General features: G+C 32.8%; 13 non-coding genes across 13 annotated transcripts; all 13 read right to left on the reverse strand.

Annotated features, from left to right (window-relative positions):
• Positions 1–1,047: 1,047 nt before the first annotated feature.
• Positions 1,048–1,121, reverse strand: TRNAI-AAU (transfer RNA isoleucine (anticodon AAU)). Its single transcript has one exon. It is a non-coding gene; the product is annotated as a tRNA-Ile (tRNA).
• A 1,584-nt stretch (positions 1,122–2,705) lies between these two features.
• On the reverse strand, positions 2,706–2,779 carry TRNAI-AAU (transfer RNA isoleucine (anticodon AAU)). The gene has a single exon. It is a non-coding gene; the product is annotated as a tRNA-Ile (tRNA).
• Positions 2,780–4,364: 1,585 nt separating this feature from the next.
• TRNAI-AAU (transfer RNA isoleucine (anticodon AAU)) lies at positions 4,365–4,438 on the reverse strand. The gene has a single exon. It is a non-coding gene; the product is annotated as a tRNA-Ile (tRNA).
• A 1,588-nt stretch (positions 4,439–6,026) lies between these two features.
• Positions 6,027–6,100, reverse strand: TRNAI-AAU (transfer RNA isoleucine (anticodon AAU)). The gene has a single exon. It is a non-coding gene; the product is annotated as a tRNA-Ile (tRNA).
• Positions 6,101–7,684: 1,584 nt separating this feature from the next.
• TRNAI-AAU (transfer RNA isoleucine (anticodon AAU)) lies at positions 7,685–7,758 on the reverse strand. The gene has a single exon. It is a non-coding gene; the product is annotated as a tRNA-Ile (tRNA).
• A 1,588-nt stretch (positions 7,759–9,346) lies between these two features.
• TRNAI-AAU (transfer RNA isoleucine (anticodon AAU)) lies at positions 9,347–9,420 on the reverse strand. Its single transcript has one exon. It is a non-coding gene; the product is annotated as a tRNA-Ile (tRNA).
• A 1,610-nt stretch (positions 9,421–11,030) lies between these two features.
• On the reverse strand, positions 11,031–11,104 carry TRNAI-AAU (transfer RNA isoleucine (anticodon AAU)). The gene has a single exon. It is a non-coding gene; the product is annotated as a tRNA-Ile (tRNA).
• Positions 11,105–12,690: 1,586 nt separating this feature from the next.
• Positions 12,691–12,764, reverse strand: TRNAI-AAU (transfer RNA isoleucine (anticodon AAU)). The gene has a single exon. It is a non-coding gene; the product is annotated as a tRNA-Ile (tRNA).
• A 1,588-nt stretch (positions 12,765–14,352) lies between these two features.
• Positions 14,353–14,426, reverse strand: TRNAI-AAU (transfer RNA isoleucine (anticodon AAU)). The gene has a single exon. It is a non-coding gene; the product is annotated as a tRNA-Ile (tRNA).
• A 1,586-nt stretch (positions 14,427–16,012) lies between these two features.
• Positions 16,013–16,086, reverse strand: TRNAI-AAU (transfer RNA isoleucine (anticodon AAU)). Its single transcript has one exon. It is a non-coding gene; the product is annotated as a tRNA-Ile (tRNA).
• Positions 16,087–17,674: 1,588 nt separating this feature from the next.
• On the reverse strand, positions 17,675–17,748 carry TRNAI-AAU (transfer RNA isoleucine (anticodon AAU)). The gene has a single exon. It is a non-coding gene; the product is annotated as a tRNA-Ile (tRNA).
• Positions 17,749–19,337: 1,589 nt separating this feature from the next.
• Positions 19,338–19,411, reverse strand: TRNAI-AAU (transfer RNA isoleucine (anticodon AAU)). Its single transcript has one exon. It is a non-coding gene; the product is annotated as a tRNA-Ile (tRNA).
• Positions 19,412–22,659: 3,248 nt separating this feature from the next.
• On the reverse strand, positions 22,660–22,733 carry TRNAI-AAU (transfer RNA isoleucine (anticodon AAU)). The gene has a single exon. It is a non-coding gene; the product is annotated as a tRNA-Ile (tRNA).
• Positions 22,734–23,821: the final 1,088 nt, after the last annotated feature.

Below are 23,821 nucleotides of genomic sequence, written 5' to 3' on the forward strand. Positions count from 1 at the left end.
CATACTATAGCTTAATTTACAAATTGTGATGTCATTATCAGACTTAACTCACAAGAGACTTTCATCCTTGGTCTATAAAAAAGGCAGTCCTCTGTTATAAAGCTTGAAACAATTGTAAGTGGCTGATATGCAAATATGGAAATACAGAAAAACTGTCAATTCAATGCTAGGATAACATAAGGGGTGATGCTCCAACTGAAATTGGTCCTAGGCATTTAGGTTTCTAGTATCTATCTTCTCCTTTAAAAAATAGGTTACTTTTTATATATTATCATTGGTTTTGGACAAATATTCTACATAATACCTATTGCATCCCTGAGCTTATTAGAAACTTAAAATAATATATATAAAGTATTGAATTTCTTTTCTTTTCATTTAAAAGATGAGCGCACTTCAGTAGATGCCATTGCTCAGGTGAGGGTTCCATGGTGTAATTGTTAGCACCCTGGACTTTGAATCTAGTCATCTGAGTTCATATCTCGTGGGAGCTAACATTGTTTATTTTCCTTTTGTTCAAAGCTCCATTTTCATTCAATGTATGAGTATTGCAAATCTTCATTTAAAATTCATATAAATTCCATCATCTTCAGTGGTGTCCTTTGTTTAAACTCATTTTTAAACTTATCAAATCAGAAGTATGTCAAATATTTGGAAATAAGAAAAGATGCAATAAGAATGCAGAGATCCATTACTTGTGCTCTGGTCTTTAGAAATTCTCCATTTTTTTTTACTTCAGTGTGCACTAATGAGAGGGGAGCACATTTCTTCTACTTCTTCTAGTAACACCTAGTGCCCTCTATGTTTGAGCAGCATTATAATAACTGATTAATTTGTCCTTGCATATCTTAGTTATGCCATATTGCTTGATTTGAGACAAAAGTCACTGAGCCATGTAGAGAAAAATCTTCATCAGCCAAAGGATGACACTCCCACTGGCTTCTGATATGTATTTGAAGAGATTTTGTGATATATGTGTCTATGATGTTTTCAAGTATTCATGCACTCCACGATGAGCTTATTCCATTCTTGTCCATCAAGAAAAGCAAATGGCCCATACGGGGATCGAACCCGTGACCTTGGCGTTATTAGCACCACGCTCTAACCAACTGAGCTAACAGGCCACAAATATTACTGCCAGCAAACACAAAACTGGCAATTGTACCTCAAAGCACAGATCATATTTTGTTTTTATAGCGTTTCATTTTTCAAAAAAAGCTTAAGCCATAGAGTCACTTGAAGCATGGGTATCATAAAAATGCTCCAGTTTCTTTCCACATTACAAAATAAAAATAAATATTAGATAGGATAATAACAAAGATTAAGGCATCTACTAATAGTATAAAAATAGACAATTTAGACAAGGAGTATATGCAAATCTAAGCAAAATCAATCTAAAAAATCTAATACACAATTTTTAATTGTAAATTTACAGATTGTTGAAAAAGATAATCCCAGAATGTAATCCATTATGTATTAAATTTAGTATGTTTTACCAAGTTGTGTATGAATAACTTTTAACACAAAAAAATATATATTGGGGAAGTAGCTTAATGTGCCCATTGGAAATAAAGAATGCTAGCCCATTTTGGAATGCAAAGCTTAAGAAAATACAAACTTCAATCCATAGGAAAGCACTTTTTATTTAGTCTACACTCTGTAATCATACTATAGCTTAATTTACAAATTGTGATGTCATTATCAGACTTAACTCACAAGAGACTTTCATCCTTGGTCTATAAAAAAGGCAGTCCTCTGTTATAAAGCTTGAAACAATTGTAAGTGGCTGATATGCAAATATGGAAATACAGAAAAACTGTCAATTCAATGCTAGGATAACATAAGGGGTGATGCTCCAACTGAAATTGGTCCTAGGCATTTAGGTTTCTAGTATCTATCTTCTCCTTTAAAAAATAGGTTACTTTTTATATATTATCATTGGTTTTGGACAAATATTCTACATAATACCTATTGCATCCCTGAGCTTATTAGAAACTTGAAATAATATATATAAAGTATTGAATTTCTTTTCTTTGCATTTAAAAGATGAGCGCACTTCAGTAGATGCCATTGCTCAGGTGAGGGTTTCATGGTGTAATTGTTAGCACCCTGGACTTTGAATCTAGTCATCTGAGTTCATATCTCGTGGGAGCTAACATTGTTTATTTTCCTTTTGTTCAAAGCTCCATTTTCATTCAATGTATGAGTATTGCAAATCTTCATTTAAAATTCATATAAATTCCATCATCTTCAGTGGTGTCCTTTGTTTAAACTCATTTTTAAACTTATCAAATCAGAAGTATGTCAAATATTTGGAAATAAGAAAAGATGCAATAAGAATGCAGAGATCCATTACTTGTGCTCTGGTCTTTAGAAATTCTCCATTTTTTTTACTTCAGTGTGCACTAATGAGAGGGGAGCACATATCTTCTTCTTCTTCTAGTAACACCTAGTGCCCTCTATGTTTGAGCAGCAATATAACTGATTAATTTGCCCTTGCATATCTTAGTTATGCCATATTGCTTGATTTGAGACAAAAGTCACTGAGCCATGTAGAGAAAAATCTTCATCAGCCAAAGGATGACACTCCCACTGGCTTCTGATGTGTATTCGAAGAGATTTTGTGATATATGTGTCTATGATGTTTTCAAGTATTCATGCACTCCACCGATGAGCTTATTCCATTCTTGTCCATCAAGAAAAGCAAATGGCCCATACGGGGATCGAACCCGTGACCTTGGTGTTATTAGCACCACACTCTAACCAACTGAGCTAACCGGCCACAGATATTCCTGCAAGAAAACACAAAACTGGCAAATGTACCTCAAAGCACAGATCATATTTTGTTTTTATAGCATTTCATTTTTCAAAAAAAAGCTTAAGCCATAGAGTCACTTGAAGCATGGGTATCATAAAAATGCTCCAGTTTCTTTCCACATTACAAAATAAAAATAAATATTAGATAGGATAATAACAAAGATTAAGGCATCTACTAATAGTATAAAAATAGACAATTTAGACAAGGAGTATATGCAAATCTAAGCAAAATCAATCTAAAAAATCTAATACACAATTTTTAATTGTAAATTTACAGATTGTTGAAAAAGATAATCCCAGGATGTAATCCATTATGTATTAAATTTAGTATGTTTTACCAAGTTGTGTATGAATAACTTTTAACACAAAAAAATATATATTGGGGAAGTAGCTTAATGTGCCCATTGGAAATAAAGAATGCTAGCCCATTTTGGAATGCAAAGCTTAAGAAAATACAAACTTCAATCCATAGGAAAGCACTTTTTATTCAGTCTACACTCTGTAATCATACTATAGCTTAATTTACAAATTGTGATGTCATTATCAGACTTAACTCACAAGAGACTTTCATCCTTGGTCTATAAAAAAGGCAGTCCTCTGTTATAAAGCTTGAAACAATTGTAAGTGGCTGATATGCAAATATGGAAATACAGAAAAACTGTCAATTCAATGCTAGGATAACATAAGGGGTGATGCTCCAACTGAAATTGGTCCTAGGCATTTAGGTTTCTAGTATCTATCTTCTCCTTTAAAAAATAGGTTACTTTTTATATATTATCATTGGTTTTGGACAAATATTCTACATAATACCTATTGCATCCCTGAGCTTATTAGAAACTTGAAATAATATATATAAAGTATTGAATTTCTTTTCTTTGCATTTAAAAGATGAGCGCACTTCAGTAGATGCCATTGCTCAGGTGAGGGTTCCATGGTGTAATTGTTAGCACCCTGGACTTTGAATCTAGTCATCTGAGTTCATATCTCGTGGGAGCTAACATTGTTTATTTTCCTTTTGTTCAAAGCTCCATTTTCATTCAATGTATGAGTATTGCAAATCTTCATTTAAAATTCATATAAATTCCATCATCTTCAGTGGTGTCCTTTGTTTAAACTCATTTTTAAACTTATCAAATCAGAAGTATGTCAAATATTTGGAAATAAGAAAAGATGCAATAAGAATGCAGAGATCCATTACTTGTGCTCTGGTCTTTAGAAATTCTCCATTTTTTTTACTTCAGTGTGCACTAATGAGAGGGGAGCACATATCTTCTTCTTCTTCTAGTAACACCTAGTGCCCTCTATGTTTGAGCAGCAATATAACTGATTAATTTGCCCTTGCATATCTTAGTTATGCCATATTGCTTGATTTGAGACAAAAGTCACTGAGCCATGTAGAGAAAAATCTTCATCAGCCAAAGGATGACACTCCCACTGGCTTCTGATGTGTATTTGAAGAGATTTTGTGATATATGTGTCTATGATGTTTTCAAGTATTCATGCACTCCACCGATGAGCTTATTCCATTCTTGTCCATCAAGAAAAGCAAATGGCCCATACGGGGATCGAACCCGTGACCTTGGTGTTATTAGCACCACACTCTAACCAACTGAGCTAACCGGCCACAGATATTCCTGCAAGAAAACACAAAACTGGCAAATGTACCTCAAAGCACAGATCATATTTTGTTTTTATAGCATTTCATTTTTCAAAAAAAAGCTTAAGCCATAGAGTCACTTGAAGCATGGGTATCATAAAAATGCTCCAGTTTCTTTCCACATTACAAAATAAAAATAAATATTAGATAGGATAATAACAAAGATTAAGGCATCTACTAATAGTATAAAAATAGACAATTTAGACAAGGAGTATATGCAAATCTAAGCAAAATCAATCTAAAAAATCTAATACACAATTTTTAATTGTAAATTTACAGATTGTTGAAAAAGATAATCCCAGGATGTAATCCATTATGTATTAAATTTAGTATGTTTTACCAAGTTGTGTATGAATAACTTTTAACACAAAAAAATATATATTGGGGAAGTAGCTTAATGTGCCCATTGGAAATAAAGAATGCTAGCCCATTTTGGAATGCAAAGCTTAAGAAAATACAAACTTCAATCCATAGGAAAGCACTTTTTATTCAGTCTACACTCTGTAATCATACTATAGCTTAATTTACAAATTGTGATGTCATTATCAGACTTAACTCACAAGAGACTTTCATCCTTGGTCTATAAAAAAGGCAGTCCTCTGTTATAAAGCTTGAAACAATTGTAAGTGGCTGATATGCAAATATGGAAATACAGAAAAACTGTCAATTCAATGCTAGGATAACATAAGGGGTGATGCTCCAACTGAAATTGGTCCTAGGCATTTAGGTTTCTAGTATCTATCTTCTCCTTTAAAAAATAGGTTACTTTTTATATATTATCATTGGTTTTGGACAAATATTCTACATAATACCTATTGCATCCCTGAGCTTATTAGAAACTTAAAATAATATATATAAAGTATTGAATTTCTTTTCTTTTCATTTAAAAGATGAGCGCACTTCAGTAGATGCCATTGCTCAGGTGAGGGTTCCATGGTGTAATTGTTAGCACCCTGGACTTTGAATCTAGTCATCTGAGTTCATATCTCGTGGGAGCTAACATTGTTTATTTTCCTTTTGTTCAAAGCTCCATTTTCATTCAATGTATGAGTATTGCAAATCTTCATTTAAAATTCATATAAATTCCATCATCTTCAGTGGTGTCCTTTGTTTAAACTCATTTTTAAACTTATCAAATCAGAAGTATGTCAAATATTTGGAAATAAGAAAAGATGCAATAAGAATGCAGAGATCCATTACTTGTGCTCTGGTCTTTAGAAATTCTCCATTTTTTTTTACTTCAGTGTGCACTAATGAGAGGGGAGCACATTTCTTCTACTTCTTCTAGTAACACCTAGTGCCCTCTATGTTTGAGCAGCATTATAATAACTGATTAATTTGTCCTTGCATATCTTAGTTATGCCATATTGCTTGATTTGAGACAAAAGTCACTGAGCCATGTAGAGAAAAATCTTCATCAGCCAAAGGATGACACTCCCACTGGCTTCTGATATGTATTTGAAGAGATTTTGTGATATATGTGTCTATGATGTTTTCAAGTATTCATGCACTCCACGATGAGCTTATTCCATTCTTGTCCATCAAGAAAAGCAAATGGCCCATACGGGGATCGAACCCGTGACCTTGGCGTTATTAGCACCACGCTCTAACCAACTGAGCTAACAGGCCACAAATATTACTGCCAGCAAACACAAAACTGGCAATTGTACCTCAAAGCACAGATCATATTTTGTTTTTATAGCGTTTCATTTTTCAAAAAAAGCTTAAGCCATAGAGTCACTTGAAGCATGGGTATCATAAAAATGCTCCAGTTTCTTTCCACATTACAAAATAAAAATAAATATTAGATAGGATAATAACAAAGATTAAGGCATCTACTAATAGTATAAAAATAGACAATTTAGACAAGGAGTATATGCAAATCTAAGCAAAATCAATCTAAAAAATCTAATACACAATTTTTAATTGTAAATTTACAGATTGTTGAAAAAGATAATCCCAGAATGTAATCCATTATGTATTAAATTTAGTATGTTTTACCAAGTTGTGTATGAATAACTTTTAACACAAAAAAATATATATTGGGGAAGTAGCTTAATGTGCCCATTGGAAATAAAGAATGCTAGCCCATTTTGGAATGCAAAGCTTAAGAAAATACAAACTTCAATCCATAGGAAAGCACTTTTTATTTAGTCTACACTCTGTAATCATACTATAGCTTAATTTACAAATTGTGATGTCATTATCAGACTTAACTCACAAGAGACTTTCATCCTTGGTCTATAAAAAAGGCAGTCCTCTGTTATAAAGCTTGAAACAATTGTAAGTGGCTGATATGCAAATATGGAAATACAGAAAAACTGTCAATTCAATGCTAGGATAACATAAGGGGTGATGCTCCAACTGAAATTGGTCCTAGGCATTTAGGTTTCTAGTATCTATCTTCTCCTTTAAAAAATAGGTTACTTTTTATATATTATCATTGGTTTTGGACAAATATTCTACATAATACCTATTGCATCCCTGAGCTTATTAGAAACTTGAAATAATATATATAAAGTATTGAATTTCTTTTCTTTGCATTTAAAAGATGAGCGCACTTCAGTAGATGCCATTGCTCAGGTGAGGGTTTCATGGTGTAATTGTTAGCACCCTGGACTTTGAATCTAGTCATCTGAGTTCATATCTCGTGGGAGCTAACATTGTTTATTTTCCTTTTGTTCAAAGCTCCATTTTCATTCAATGTATGAGTATTGCAAATCTTCATTTAAAATTCATATAAATTCCATCATCTTCAGTGGTGTCCTTTGTTTAAACTCATTTTTAAACTTATCAAATCAGAAGTATGTCAAATATTTGGAAATAAGAAAAGATGCAATAAGAATGCAGAGATCCATTACTTGTGCTCTGGTCTTTAGAAATTCTCCATTTTTTTTACTTCAGTGTGCACTAATGAGAGGGGAGCACATATCTTCTTCTTCTTCTAGTAACACCTAGTGCCCTCTATGTTTGAGCAGCAATATAACTGATTAATTTGCCCTTGCATATCTTAGTTATGCCATATTGCTTGATTTGAGACAAAAGTCACTGAGCCATGTAGAGAAAAATCTTCATCAGCCAAAGGATGACACTCCCACTGGCTTCTGATGTGTATTCGAAGAGATTTTGTGATATATGTGTCTATGATGTTTTCAAGTATTCATGCACTCCACCGATGAGCTTATTCCATTCTTGTCCATCAAGAAAAGCAAATGGCCCATACGGGGATCGAACCCGTGACCTTGGTGTTATTAGCACCACACTCTAACCAACTGAGCTAACCGGCCACAGATATTCCTGCAAGAAAACACAAAACTGGCAAATGTACCTCAAAGCACAGATCATATTTTGTTTTTATAGCATTTCATTTTTCAAAAAAAAGCTTAAGCCATAGAGTCACTTGAAGCATGGGTATCATAAAAATGCTCCAGTTTCTTTCCACATTACAAAATAAAAATAAATATTAGATAGGATAATAACAAAGATTAAGGCATCTACTAATAGTATAAAAATAGACAATTTAGACAAGGAGTATATGCAAATCTAAGCAAAATCAATCTAAAAAATCTAATACACAATTTTTAATTGTAAATTTACAGATTGTTGAAAAAGATAATCCCAGGATGTAATCCATTATGTATTAAATTTAGTATGTTTTACCAAGTTGTGTATGAATAACTTTTAACACAAAAAAATATATATTGGGGAAGTAGCTTAATGTGCCCATTGGAAATAAAGAATGCTAGCCCATTTTGGAATGCAAAGCTTAAGAAAATACAAACTTCAATCCATAGGAAAGCACTTTTTATTCAGTCTACACTCTGTAATCATACTATAGCTTAATTTACAAATTGTGATGTCATTATCAGACTTAACTCACAAGAGACTTTCATCCTTGGTCTATAAAAAAGGCAGTCCTCTGTTATAAAGCTTGAAACAATTGTAAGTGGCTGATATGCAAATATGGAAATACAGAAAAACTGTCAATTCAATGCTAGGATAACATAAGGGGTGATGCTCCAACTGAAATTGGTCCTAGGCATTTAGGTTTCTAGTATCTATCTTCTCCTTTAAAAAATAGGTTACTTTTTATATATTATCATTGGTTTTGGACAAATATTCTACATAATACCTATTGCATCCCTGAGCTTATTAGAAACTTAAAATAATATATATAAAGTATTGAATTTCTTTTCTTTTCATTTAAAAGATGAGCGCACTTCAGTAGATGCCATTGCTCAGGTGAGGGTTCCATGGTGTAATTGTTAGCACCCTGGACTTTGAATCTAGTCATCTGAGTTCATATCTCGTGGGAGCTAACATTGTTTATTTTCCTTTTGTTCAAAGCTCCATTTTCATTCAATGTATGAGTATTGCAAATCTTCATTTAAAATTCATATAAATTCCATCATCTTCAGTGGTGTCCTTTGTTTAAACTCATTTTTAAACTTATCAAATCAGAAGTATGTCAAATATTTGGAAATAAGAAAAGATGCAATAAGAATGCAGAGATCCATTACTTGTGCTCTGGTCTTTAGAAATTCTCCATTTTTTTTTACTTCAGTGTGCACTAATGAGAGGGGAGCACATTTCTTCTACTTCTTCTAGTAACACCTAGTGCCCTCTATGTTTGAGCAGCATTATAATAACTGATTAATTTGCCCTTGCATATCTTAGTTATGCCATATTGCTTGATTTGAGACAAAAGTCACTGAGCCATGTAGAGAAAAATCTTCATCAGCCAAAGGATGACACTCCCACTGGCTTCTGATATGTATTTGAAGAGATTTTGTGATATATGTGTCTATGATGTTTTCAAGTATTCATGCACTCCACGATGAGCTTATTCCATTCTTGTCCATCAAGAAAAGCAAATGGCCCATACGGGGATCGAACCCGTGACCTTGGCGTTATTAGCACCACGCTCTAACCAACTGAGCTAACAGGCCACAAATATTACTGCCAGCAAACACAAAACTGGCAATTGTACCTCAAAGCACAAAAATCACTGAGCCATGTAGAGAAAGATCATATTTTGTTTTTATAGCATTTCATTTTTAAAAAAAAAGCTTAAGCCATAGAGTCACTTGAAGCATGGGTATCATAAAAATGCTCCAGTTTCTTTCCACATTACAAAATAAAAATAAATATTAGATAGGATAATAACAAAGATTAAGGCATCTACTAATAGTATAAAAATAGACAATTTAGACAAGGAGTATATGCAAATCTAAGCAAAATCAATCTAAAAAATCTAATACACAATTTTTAATTGTAAATTTACAGATTGTTGAAAAAGATAATCCCAGGATGTAATCCATTATGTATTAAATTTAGTATGTTTTACCAAGTTGTGTATGAATAACTTTTAACACAAAAAAATATATATTGGGGAAGTAGCTTAATGTGCCCATTGGAAATAAAGAATGCTAGCCCATTTTGGAATGCAAAGCTTAAGAAAATACAAACTTCAATCCATAGGAAAGCACTTTTTATTTAGTCTACACTCTGTAATCATACTATAGCTTAATTTACAAATTGTGATGTCATTATCAGACTTAACTCACAAGAGACTTTCATCCTTGGTCTATAAAAAAGGCAGTCCTCTGTTATAAAGCTTGAAACAATTGTAAGTGGCTGATATGCAAATATGGAAATACAGAAAAACTGTCAATTCAATGCTAGGATAACATAAGGGGTGATGCTCCAACTGAAATTGGTCCTAGGCATTTAGGTTTCTAGTATCTATCTTCTCCTTTAAAAAATAGGTTACTTTTTATATATTATCATTGGTTTTGGACAAATATTCTACATAATACCTATTGCATCCCTGAGCTTATTAGAAACTTGAAATAATATATATAAAGTATTGAATTTCTTTTCTTTGCATTTAAAAGATGAGCGCACTTCAGTAGATGCCATTGCTCAGGTGATGGTTCCATGGTGTAATTGTTAGCACCCTGGACTTTGAATCTAGTCATCTGAGTTCATATCTCGTGGGAGCTAACATTGTTTATTTTCCTTTTGTTCAAAGCTCCATTTTCATTCAATGTATGAGTATTGCAAATCTTCATTTAAAATTCATATAAATTCCATCATCTTCAGTGGTGTCCTTTGTTTAAACTCATTTTTAAACTTATCAAATCAGAAGTATGTCAAATATTTGGAAATAAGAAAAGATGCAATAAGAATGCAGAGATCCATTACTTGTGCTCTGGTCTTTAGAAATTCTCCATTTTTTTTACTTCAGTGTGCACTAATGAGAGGGGAGCACATATCTTCTTCTTCTTCTAGTAACACCTAGTGCCCTCTATGTTTGAGCAGCAATATAACTGATTAATTTGCCCTTGCATATCTTAGTTATGCCATATTGCTTGATTTGAGACAAAAGTCACTGAGCCATGTAGAGAAAAATCTTCATCAGCCAAAGGATGACACTCCCACTGGCTTCTGATGTGTATTTGAAGAGATTTTGTGATATATGTGTCTAAGATGTTTTCAAGTATTCATGCACTCCACCGATGAGCTTATTCCCTTCTTGTCCATCAAGAAAAGCAAATGGCCCATACGGGGATCGAACCCGTGACCTTGGTGTTATTAGCACCACACTCTAACCAACTGAGCTAACCGGCCACAGATATTCCTGCAAGAAAACACAAAACTGGCAAATGTACCTCAAAGCACAGATCATATTTTGTTTTTATAGCATTTCATTTTTCAAAAAAAAGCTTAAGCCATAGAGTCACTTGAAGCATGGGTATCATAAAAATGCTCCAGTTTCTTTCCACATTACAAAATAAAAATAAATATTAGATAGGATAATAACAAAGATTAAGGCATCTACTAATAGTATAAAAATAGACAATTTAGACAAGGAGTATATGCAAATCTAAGCAAAATCAATCTAAAAAAATCTAATACACAATTTTTAATTGTAAATTTACAGATTGTTGAAAAAGATAATCCCAGGATGTAATCCATTATGTATTAAATTTAGTATGTTTTACCAAGTTGTGTATGAATAACTTTTAACACAAAAAAATATATATTGGGGAAGTAGCTTAATGTGCCCATTGGAAATAAAGAATGCTAGCCCATTTTGGAATGCAAAGCTTAAGAAAATACAAACTTCAATCCATAGGAAAGCACTTTTTATTTAGTCTACACTCTGTAATCATACTATAGCTTAATTTACAAATTGTGATGTCATTATCAGACTTAACTCACAAGAGACTTTCATCCTTGGTCTATAAAAAAGGCAGTCCTCTGTTATAAAGCTTGAAACAATTGTAAGTGGCTGATATGCAAATATGGAAATACAGAAAAACTGTCAATTCAATGCTAGGATAACATAAGGGGTGATGCTCCAACTGAAATTGGTCCTAGGCATTTAGGTTTCTAGTATCTATCTTCTCCTTTAAAAAATAGGTTACTTTTTATATATTATCATTGGTTTTGGACAAATATTCTACATAATACCTATTGCATCCCTGAGCTTATTAGAAACTTGAAATAATATATATAAAGTATTGAATTTCTTTTCTTTGCATTTAAAAGATGAGCGCACTTCAGTAGATGCCATTGCTCAGGTGAGGGTTCCATGGTGTAATTGTTAGCACCCTGGACTTTGAATCTAGTCATCTGAGTTCATATCTCGTGGGAGCTAACATTGTTTATTTTCCTTTTGTTCAAAGCTCCATTTTCATTCAATGTATGAGTATTGCAAATCTTCATTTAAAATTCATATAAATTCCATCATCTTCAGTGGTGTCCTTTGTTTAAACTCATTTTTAAACTTATCAAATCAGAAGTATGTCAAATATTTGGAAATAAGAAAAGATGCAATAAGAATGCAGAGATCCATTACTTGTGCTCTGGTCTTTAGAAATTCTCCATTTTTTTTACTTCAGTGTGCACTAATGAGAGGGGAGCACATATCTTCTTCTTCTTCTAGTAACACCTAGTGCCCTCTATGTTTGAGCAGCAATATAACTGATTAATTTGCCCTTGCATATCTTAGTTATGCCATATTGCTTGATTTGAGACAAAAGTCACTAAGCCATGTAGAGAAAAATCTTCATCAGCCAAAGGATGACACTCCCACTGGCTTCTGATGTGTATTTGAAGAGATTTTGTGATATATGTGTCTATGATGTTTTCAAGTATTCATGCACTCCACCGATGAGCTTATTCCATTCTTGTCCATCAAGAAAAGCAAATAGCCCATACCGGGATCGAACCCGTGACCTTGGTGTTATTAGCACCACACTCTAACCAACTGAGCTAACCAGCCACAGATATTCCTGCAAGAAAACACAAAACTGGCAAATGTACCTCAAAGCACAGATCATATTTTGTTTTTATAGCATTTCATTTTTCAAAAAAAAGCTTAAGCCATAGAGTCACTTGAAGCATGGGTATCATAAAAATGCTCCAGTTTCTTTCCACATTACAAAATAAAAATAAATATTAGATAGGATAATAACAAAGATTAAGGCATCTACTAATAGTATAAAAATAGACAATTTAGACAAGGAGTATATGCAAATCTAAGCAAAATCAATCTAAAAAATCTAATACACAATTTTTAATTGTAAATTTACAGATTGTTGAAAAAGATAATCCCAGGATGTAATCCATTATGTATTAAATTTAGTATGTTTTACCAAGTTGTGTATGAATAACTTTTAACACAAAAAAATATATATTGGGGAAGTAGCTTAATGTGCCCATTGGAAATAAAGAATGCTAGCCCATTTTGGAATGCAAAGCTTAAGAAAATACAAACTTCAATCCATAGGAAAGCACTTTTTATTCAGTCTACACTCTGTAATCATACTATAGCTTAATTTACAAATTGTGATGTCATTATCAGACTTAACTCACAAGAGACTTTCATCCTTGGTCTATAAAAAAGGCAGTCCTCTGTTATAAAGCTTGAAACAATTGTAAGTGGCTGATATGCAAATATGGAAATACAGAAAAACTGTCAATTCAATGCTAGGATAACATAAGGGGTGATGCTCCAACTGAAATTGGTCCTAGGCATTTAGGTTTCTAGTATCTATCTTCTCCTTTAAAAAATAGGTTACTTTTTATATATTATCATTGGGTTTGGACAAATATTCTACATAATACCTATTGCATCCCTGAGCTTATTAGAAACTTGAAATAATATATATAAAGTATTGAATTTCTTTTCTTTGCATTTAAAAGATGAGTGCACTTCAGTAGATGCCATTGCTCAGGTGAGGGTTCCATGGTGTAATTGTTAGCACCCTGGACTTTGAATCTAGTAATCTGAGTTAATATCTCGTGGGAGCTAACATTGTTTATTTTCCTTTTGTTCAAAGCTCCATTTTCATTCAATGTATGAGTATTGCAAATCTTCATTTAAAATTCATATAAATTCCATCATCTTCAGTGGTGTCCTTTGTTTAAACTCATTTTTAAACTTATCAAATCAGAAGTATGTCAAATATTTGGAAATAAGAAAAGATGCAATAAGAATGCAGAGATCCATTACTTGTGCTCTGGTCTTTAGAAATTCTCCATTTTTTTTACTTCAGTGTGCACTAATGAGAGGAGAGCTCATATCTTCTTCTTATTCTAGTAACACCTAGTGCCCTCTATGTTTGAGCAGCAATATAATAACTGATTAATTTGCCCTTGCATATCTTAGTTATGCCATATTGCTTGATTTGAGACAAAAGTCACTGAGCCATGTAGAGAAAAATCTTCATCAGCCAAAGGATGACAATCCCACTGGCTTCTGATATGTATTTGAAGAGATTTTGTGATATATGTGTCTATGATGTTTTCAAGTATTCATGCACTCCACCGATGAGCTTATTCCATTCTTGTCCATCAAGAAAAACAAATGGCCCATACGGGGATCGAACCCGTGACCTTGGCGTTATTAGCACCACGCTCTAACCAACTGAGCTAACAGGCCACAAATATTACTGCTAGCAAACACAAAACTGGCAAATGTACCTCAAAGCACAGATCATATTTTGTTTTTATAGCATTTCATTTTTCAAAAAAAAAGCTTAAGCCATAGAGTCACTTGAAGCATGGCTATCATAAAAATGCTCCAGTTTCTTTCCACATTACAAAATAAAAATAAATATTAGATAGGATAATAACAAAGATTAAGGCATCTACTAATAGTATAAAAATAGACAATTTAGACAAGGAGTATATGCAAATCTAAGCAAAATCAATCTAAAAAATCTAATACACAATTTTTAATTGTAAATTTACAGATTGTTGAAAAAGATAATCCCAGGATGTAATCCATTATGTATTAAATTTAGTATGTTTTACCAAGTTGTGTATGAATAACTTTTAACACAAAAAAATATATATTGGGGAAGTAGCTTAATGTGCCCATTGGAAATAAAGAATGCTAGCCCATTTTGGAATGCAAAGCTTAAGAAAATACAAACTTCAATCCATAGGAAAGCACTTTTTATTTAGTCTACACTCTGTAATCATACTATAGCTTAATTTACAAATTGTGATGTCATTATCAGACTTAACTCACAAGAGACTTTCATCCTTGGTCTATAAAAAAGGCAGTCCTCTGTTATAAAGCTTGAAACAATTGTAAGTGGCTGATATGCAAATATGGAAATACAGAAAAACTGTCAATTCAATGCTAGGATAACATAAGGGGTGATGCTCCAACTGAAATTGGTCCTAGGCATTTAGGTTTCTAGTATCTATCTTCTCCTTTAAAAAATAGGTTACTTTTTATATATTATCATTGGTTTTGGACAAATATTCTACATAATACCTATTGCATCCCTGAGCTTATTAGAAACTTGAAATAATATATATAAAGTATTGAATTTCTTTTCTTTGCATTTAAAAGATGAGCGCACTTCAGTAGATGCCATTGCTCAGGTGAGGGTTCCATGGTGTAATTGTTAGCACCCTGGACTTTGAATCTAGTCATCTGAGTTCATATCTCGTGGGAGCTAACATTGTTTATTTTCCTTTTGTTCAAAGCTCCATTTTCATTCAATGTATGAGTATTGCAAATCTTCATTTAAAATTCATATAAATTCCATCATCTTCAGTGGTGTCCTTTGTTTAAACTCATTTTTAAACTTATCAAATCAGAAGTATGTCAAATATTTGGAAATAAGAAAAGATGCAATAAGAATGCAGAGATCCATTACTTGTGCTCTGGTCTTTAGAAATTCTCCATTTTTTTTACTTCAGTGTGCACTAATGAGAGGGGAGCACATATCTTCTTCTTCTTCTAGTAACACCTAGTGCCCTCTATGTTTGAGCAGCAATATAACTGATTAATTTGCCCTTGCATATCTTAGTTATGCCATATTGCTTGATTTGAGACAAAAGTCACTGAGCCATGTAGAGAAAAATCTTCATCAGCCAAAGGATGACACTCCCACTGGCTTCTGATGTGTATTTGAAGAGATTTTGTGATATATGTGTCTATGATGTTTTCAAGTATTCATGCACTCCACCGATGAGCTTATTCCATTCTTGTCCATCAAGAAAAGCAAATGGCCCATACGGGGATCGAACCCGTGACCTTGGTGTTATTAGCACCACACTCTAACCAACTGAGCTAACCGGCCACAGATATTCATGCAAGAAAACACAAAACTGGCAAATGTACCTCAAAGCACAGATCATATTTTGTTTTTATAGCATTTCATTTTTCAAAAAAAAAGCTTAAGCCATAGAGTCACTTGAAGCATGGGTATCATAAAAATGCTCCAGTTTTTTCCACATTACAAAATAAAAATAAATATTAGATAGGATAATAACAAAGATTAAGGCATCTACTAATAGTATAAAAATAGACAATTTAGACAAGGAGTATATGCAAATCTAAGCAAAATCAATCTAAAAAATCTAATACACAATTTTTAATTGTAAATTTACAGATTGTTGAAAAAGATAATCCCAGGATGTAATCCATTATGTATTAAATTTAGTATGTTTTACCAAGTTGTGTATGAATAACTTTTAACACAAAAAAATATATATTGGGGAAGAAGCTTAATGTGCCCATTGGAAATAAAGAATGCTAGCCCATTTTGGAATGCAAAGCTTAAGAGAATACAAACTTCAATCCATAGGAAAGCACTTTTTATTCAGTCTACACTCTGTAATCATACTATAGCTTAATTTACAAATTGTGATGTCATTATCAGACTTAACTCACAAGAGACTTTCATCCTTGGTCTATAAAAAAGGCAGTCCTCTGTTATAAAGCTTGAAACAATTGTAAGTGGCTGATATGCAAATATGGAAATACAGAAAAACTGTCAATTCAATGCTAGGATAACATAAGGGGTGATGCTCCAACTGAAATTGGTCCTAGGCATTTAGGTTTCTAGTATCTATCTTCTCCTTTAAAAAATAGGTTACTTTTTATATATTATCATTGGGTTTGGACAAATATTCTACATAATACCTATTGCATCCCTGAGCTTATTAGAAACTTGAAATAATATATATAAAGTATTGAATTTCTTTTCTTTGCATTTAAAAGATGAGCGCACTTCAGTAGATGCCATTGCTCAGGTGAGGGTTCCATGGTGTAATTGTTAGCACCCTGGACTTTGAATCTAGTAATCTGAGTTCATATCTCGTGGGAGCTAACATTGTTTATTTTCCTTTTGTTCAAAGCTCCATTTTCATTCAATGTATGAGTATTGCAAATCTTCATTTAAAATTCATATAAATTCCATCATCTTCAGTGGTGTCCTTTGTTTAAACTCATTTTTAAACTTATCAAATCAGAAGTATGTCAAATATTTGGAAATAAGAAAAGATGCAATAAGAATGCAGAGATCCATTACTTGTGCTCTGGTCTTTAGAAATTCTCCATTTTTTTTTACTTCAGTGTGCACTAATGAGAGGGGAGCACATATCTTCTACTTCTTCTAGTAACACCTAGTGCCCTCTATGTTTGAGCAGCATTATAATAACTGATTAATTTGCCCTTGCATATCTTAGTTATGCCATATTGCTTGATTTGAGACAAAAGTCACTGAGCCATGTAGAGAAAAATCTTCATCAGCCAAAGGATGACACTCCCACTGGCTTCTGATATGTATTTGAAGAGATTTTGTGATATATGTGTCTATGATGTTTTCAAGTATTCATGCACTCCACGATGAGCTTATTCCATTCTTGTCCATCAAGAAAAGCAAATGGCCCATACGGGGATCGAACCCGTGACCTTGGCGTTATTAGCACCACGCTCTAACCAACTGAGCTAACAGGCCACAAATATTACTGCCAGCAAACACAAAACTGGCAAATGTACCTCAAAGCACAGATCATATTTTGTTTTTATAGCATTTCATTTTTTAAAAAAAAGCTTAAGCCATAGAGTCACTTGAAGCATGGGTATCATAAAAATGCTCCAGTTTCTTTCCACATTACAAAAAAAAAAAAAAATATTAGATAGGATAATAACAAAGATTAAGGCATCTACTAATAGTATAAAAATAGACAATTTAGACAAGGAGTATATGCAAATCTAAGCAAAATCAATCTAAAAAATCTAATACACAATTTTTAATTGTAAATTTACAGATTGTTGAAAAAGATAATCCCAGGATGTAATCCATTATGTATTAAATTTAGTATGTTTTACCAAGTTGTGTATGAATAACTTTTAACACAAAAAAATATATATTGGGGAAGTAGCTTAATGTGCCCATTGGAAATAAAGAATGCTAGCCCATTTTGGAATGCAAAGCTTAAGAAAATACAAACTTCAATCCATAGGAAAGCACTTTTTATTTAGTCTACACTCTGTAATCATACTATAGCTTAATTTACAAATTGTGATGTCATTATCAGACTTAACTCACAAGAGACTTTCATCCTTGGTCTATAAAAAAGGCAGTCCTCTGTTATAAAGCTTGAAACAATTGTTGTAAGTGGCTGATATGCAAATATGGAAATACAGAAAAACTGTCAATTCAATGCTAGGATAACATAAGGGGTGATGCTCCAACTTATATTGGTCCTAGGCATTTAGGTTTCTAGTATCTATCTTCTCCTTTAAAAAATAGGTTACTTTTTATATATTATCATTGGTTTTGGACAAATATTCTACATAATACCTATTGCATCCCTGAGCTTATTAGAAACTTGAAATAATATATATAAAGTATTGAATTTCTTTTCTTTGCATTTAAAAGATGAGCGCACTTCAGTAGATGCCATTGCTCAGGTGAGGGTTCCATGGTGTAATTGTTAGCACCCTGGACTTTGAATCTAGTCATCTGAGTTCATATCTCGTGGGAGCTAACATTGTTTATTTTCCTTTTGTTCAAAGCTCCATTTTCATTCAATGTATGAGTATTGCAAATCTTCATTTAAAATTCATATAAATTCCATCATCTTCAGTGGTGTCCTTTGTTTAAACTCATTTTTAAACTTATCAAATCAGAAGTATGTCAAATATTTGGAAATAAGAAAAGATGCAATAAGAATGCAGAGATCCATTACTTGTGCTCTGGTCTTTAGAAATTCTCCATTTTTTTTACTTCAGTGTGCACTAATGAGAGGGGAGCACATATCTTCTTCTTCTTCTAGTAACACCTAGTGCCCTCTACGTTTGAGCAGCAATATAACTGATTAATTTGCCCTTGCATATCTTAGTTATGCCATATTGCTTGATTTGAGACAAAAGTCACTGAGCCATGTAGAGAAAAATCTTCATCAGCCAAAGGATGACACTCCCACTGGCTTCTGATGTGTATTTGAAGAGATTTTGTGATATATGTGTCTATGATGTTTTCAAGTATTCATGCACTCCACCGATGAGCTTATTCCATTCTTGTCCATCAAGAAAAGCAAATGGCCCATACGGGGATCGAACCCGTGACCTTGGTGTTATTAGCACCACGCTCTAACCAACTGAGCTAACCGGCCACAGATATTCCTGCAAGAAAACACAAAACTGGCAAATGTACCTCAAAGCACAGATCATATTTTGTTTTTATAGCATTTCATTTTTCAAAAAAAAGCTTAAGCCATAGAGTCACTTGAAGCATGGGTATCATAAAAATGCTCCAGTTTCTTTCCACATTACAAAATAAAAATAAATATTAGATAAGATAATAACAAAGATTAAGGCATCTACTAATAGTATAAAAATAGACAATTTAGACAAGGAGTATATGCAAATCTAAGCAAAATCAATCTAAAAAATCTAATACACAATTTTTAATTGTAAATTTACAGATTGTTGAAAAAGATAATCCCAGGATGTAATCCATTATGTATTAAATTTAGTATGTTTTACCAAGTTGTGTATGAATAACTTTTAACACAAAAAAATATATATTGGGGAAGTAGCTTAATGTGCCCATTGGAAATAAAGAATGCTAGCCCATTTTGGAATGCAAAGCTTAAGAAAATACAAACTTCAATCCATAGGAAAGCACTTTTTATTCAGTCTACACTCTGTAATCATACTATAGCTTCATTTACAAATTGTGATGTCATTATCAGACTTAACTCACAAGAGACTTTCATCCTTGGTCTATAAAAAAGGCAGTCCTCTGTTATAAAGCTTGAAACAATTGTAAGTGGCTGATATGCAAATATGGAAATACAGAAAAACTGTCAATTCAATGCTAGGATAACATAAGGGGTGATGCTCCAACTGAAATTGGTCCTAGGCATTTAGGTTTCTAGTATCTATCTTCTCCTTTAAAAAATAGGTTACTTTTTATATATTATCATTGGTTTTGGACAAATATTCTACATAATACCTATTGCATCCCTGAGCTTATTAGAAACTTAAAATAATATATATAAAGTATTGAATTTCTTTTCTTTGCATTTAAAAGATGAGCGCACTTCAGTAGATGCCATTGCTCAGGTGAGGGTTCCATGGTGTAATTGTTAGCACCCTGGACTTTGAATCTAGTCATCTGAGTTCATATCTCGTGGGAGCTAACATTGTTTATTTTCCTTTTGTTCAAAGCTCCATTTTCATTCAATGTATGAGTATTGCAAATCTTCATTTAAAATTCAAATAAATTCCATCATCTTCAGTGGTGTCCTTTGTTTAAACTCATTTTTAAACTTATCAAATCAGAAGTATGTCAAATATTTGGAAATAAGAAAAGATGCAATAAGAATGCAGAGATCCATTACTTGTGCTCTGGTCTTTAGAAATTCTCCATTTTTTTTTACTTCAGTGTGCACTAATGAGAGGGGAGCACATATCTTCTACTTCTTCTAGTAACACCTAGTGCCCTCTATGTTTGAGCAGCATTATAATAACTGATTAATTTGCCCTTGCATATCTTAGTTATGCCATATTGCTTGATTTGAGACAAAAGTCACTGAGCCATGTAGAGAAAAATCTTCATCAGCCAAAGGATGACACTCCCACTGGCTTCTGATGTGTATTTGAAGAGATTTTGTGATATATGTGTCTAAGATGTTTTCAAGTATTCATGCACTCCACCGATGAGCTTATTCCATTCTTGTCCATCAAGAAATGCAAATGGCCCATATGGGGATCAAACCCGTGACCTTGGTGTTATTAGCACCACACGCTAACCAACTGAGCTAACCGGCCACAGATATTCCTGCAAGAAAACACAAAACTGGCAAATGTACCTCAAAGCACAGATCATATTTTGTTTTTATAGCATTTCATTTTTCAAAAAAAAGCTTAAGCCATAGAGTCACTTGAAGCATGGGTATCATAAAAATGCTCCAGTTTCTTTCCACATTACAAAATAAAAATAAATATTAGATAGGATAATAACAAAGATTAAGGCATCTACTAATAGTATAAAAATAGACAATTTAGACAAGGAGTATATGCAAATCTAAGCAAAATCAATCTAAAAAATCTAATACACAATTTTTAATTGTAAATTTACAGATTGTTGAAAAAGATAATCCCAGGATGTAATCCATTATGTATTAAATTTAGTATGTTTTACCAAGTTGTGTATGAATAACTTTTAACACAAAAAAATATATATTGGGGAAGTAGCTTAATGTGCCCATTGGAAATAAAGAATGCTAGCCCATTTTGGAATGCAAAGCTTAAGAAAATACAAACTTCAATCCATAGGAAAGCACTTTTTATTTAGTCTACACTCTGTAATCATACTATAGCTTAATTTACAAATTGTGATGTCATTATCAGACTTAACTCACAAGAGACTTTCATCCTTGGTCTATAAAAAAGGCAGTCCTCTGTTATAAAGCTTGAAACAATTGTAAGTGGCTGATATGCAAATATGGAAATACAGAAAAACTGTCAATTCAATGCTAGGATAACATAAGGGGTGATGCTCCAACTGAAATTGGTCCTAGGCATTTAGGTTTCTAGTATCTATCTTCTCCTTTAAAAAATAGGTTACTTTTTATATATTATCATTGGTTTTGGACAAATATTCTACATAATACCTATTGCATCCCTGAGCTTATTAGAAACTTGAAATAATATATATAAAGTATTGAATTTCTTTTCTTTGCATTTAAAAGATGAGCGCACTTCAGTAGATGCCATTGCTCAGGTGAGGGTTCCATGGTGTAATTGTTAGCACCCTGGACTTTGAATCTAGTCATCTGAGTTCATATCTCGTGGGAGCTAACATTGTTTATTTTCCTTTTGTTCAAAGCTCCATTTTCATTCAATGTATGAGTATTGCAAATCTTCATTTAAAATTCATATAAATTCCATCATCTTCAGTGGTGTCCTTTGTTTAAACTCATTTTTAAACTTATCAAATCAGAAGTATGTCAAATATTTGGAAATAAGAAAAGATGCAATAAGAATGCAGAGATCCATTACTTGTGCTCTGGTCTTTAGAAATTCTCCATTTTTTTTACTTCAGTGTGCACTAATGAGAGGGGAGCACATATCTTCTTCTTCTTCTAGTAACACCTAGTGCCCTCTATGTTTGAGCAGCAATATAACTGATTAATTTGCCCTTGCATATCTTAGTTATGCCATATTGCTTGATTTGAGACAAAAGTCACTGAGCCATGTAGAGAAAAATCTTCATCAGCCAAAGGATGACACTCCCACTGGCTTCTGATGTGTATTTGAAGAGATTTTGTGATATATGTGTCTATGATGTTTTCAAGTATTCATGCACTCCACCGATGAGCTTATTCCATTCTTGTCCATCAAGAAAAGCAAATGGCCCATACCGGGATCGAACCCGTGACCTTGGTGTTATTAGCACCACACTCTAACCAACTGAGCTAACCGGCCACAGATATTCCTGCAAGAAAACACAAAACTGGCAAATGTACCTCAAAGCACAGATCATATTTTGTTTTTATAGCATTTCATTTTTCAAAAAAAAGCTTAAGCCATAGAGTCACTTGAAGCATGGGTATCATAAAAATGCTCCAGTTTCTTTCCACATTACAAAATAAAAATAAATATTAGATAGGATAATAACAAAGATTAAGGCATCTACTAATAGTATAAAAATAGACAATTTAGACAAGGAGTATATGCAAATCTAAGCAAAATCAATCTAAAAAATCTAATACACAATTTTTAATTGTAAATTTACAGATTGTTGAAAAAGATAATCCCAGGATGTAATCCATTATGTATTAAATTTAGTATGTTTTACCAAGTTGTGTATGAATAACTTTTAACACAAAAAAATATATATTGGGGAAGTAGCTTAATGTGCCCATTGGAAATAAAGAATGCTAGCCCATTTTGGAATGCAAAGCTTAAGAAAATACAAACTTCAATCCATAGGAAAGCACTTTTTATTCAGTCTACACTCTGTAATCATACTATAGCTTAATTTACAAATTGTGATGTCATTATCAGACTTAACTCACAAGAGACTTTCATCCTTGGTCTATAAAAAAGGCAGTCCTCTGTTATAAAGCTTGAAACAATTGTAAGTGGCTGATATGCAAATATGGAAATACAGAAAAACTGTCAATTCAATGCTAGGATAACATAAGGGGTGATGCTCCAACTGATATTGGTCCTAGGCATTTAGGTTTCTAGTATCTATCTTCTCCTTTAAAAAATAGGTTACTTTTTATATATTATCATTGGGTTTGGACAAATATTCTACATAATACCTATTGCATCCCTGAGCTTATTAGAAACTTGAAATAATATATATAAAGTATTGAATTTCTTTTCTTTGCATTTAAAAGATGAGCGCACTTCAGTAGATGCCATTGCTCAGGTGAGGGTTCCATGGTGTAATTGTTAGCACCCTGGACTTTGAATCTAGTAATCTGAGTTCATATCTCGTGGGAGCTAACATTGTTTATTTTCCTTTTGTTCAAAGCTCCATTTTCATTCAATGTATGAGTATT

Source organism: Pseudophryne corroboree, chromosome 11 (assembly GCF_028390025.1).
Source record: "Pseudophryne corroboree isolate aPseCor3 chromosome 11, aPseCor3.hap2, whole genome shotgun sequence".
In the NCBI taxonomy this organism is placed as follows: Eukaryota; Metazoa; Chordata; class Amphibia; order Anura; family Myobatrachidae; genus Pseudophryne; species Pseudophryne corroboree.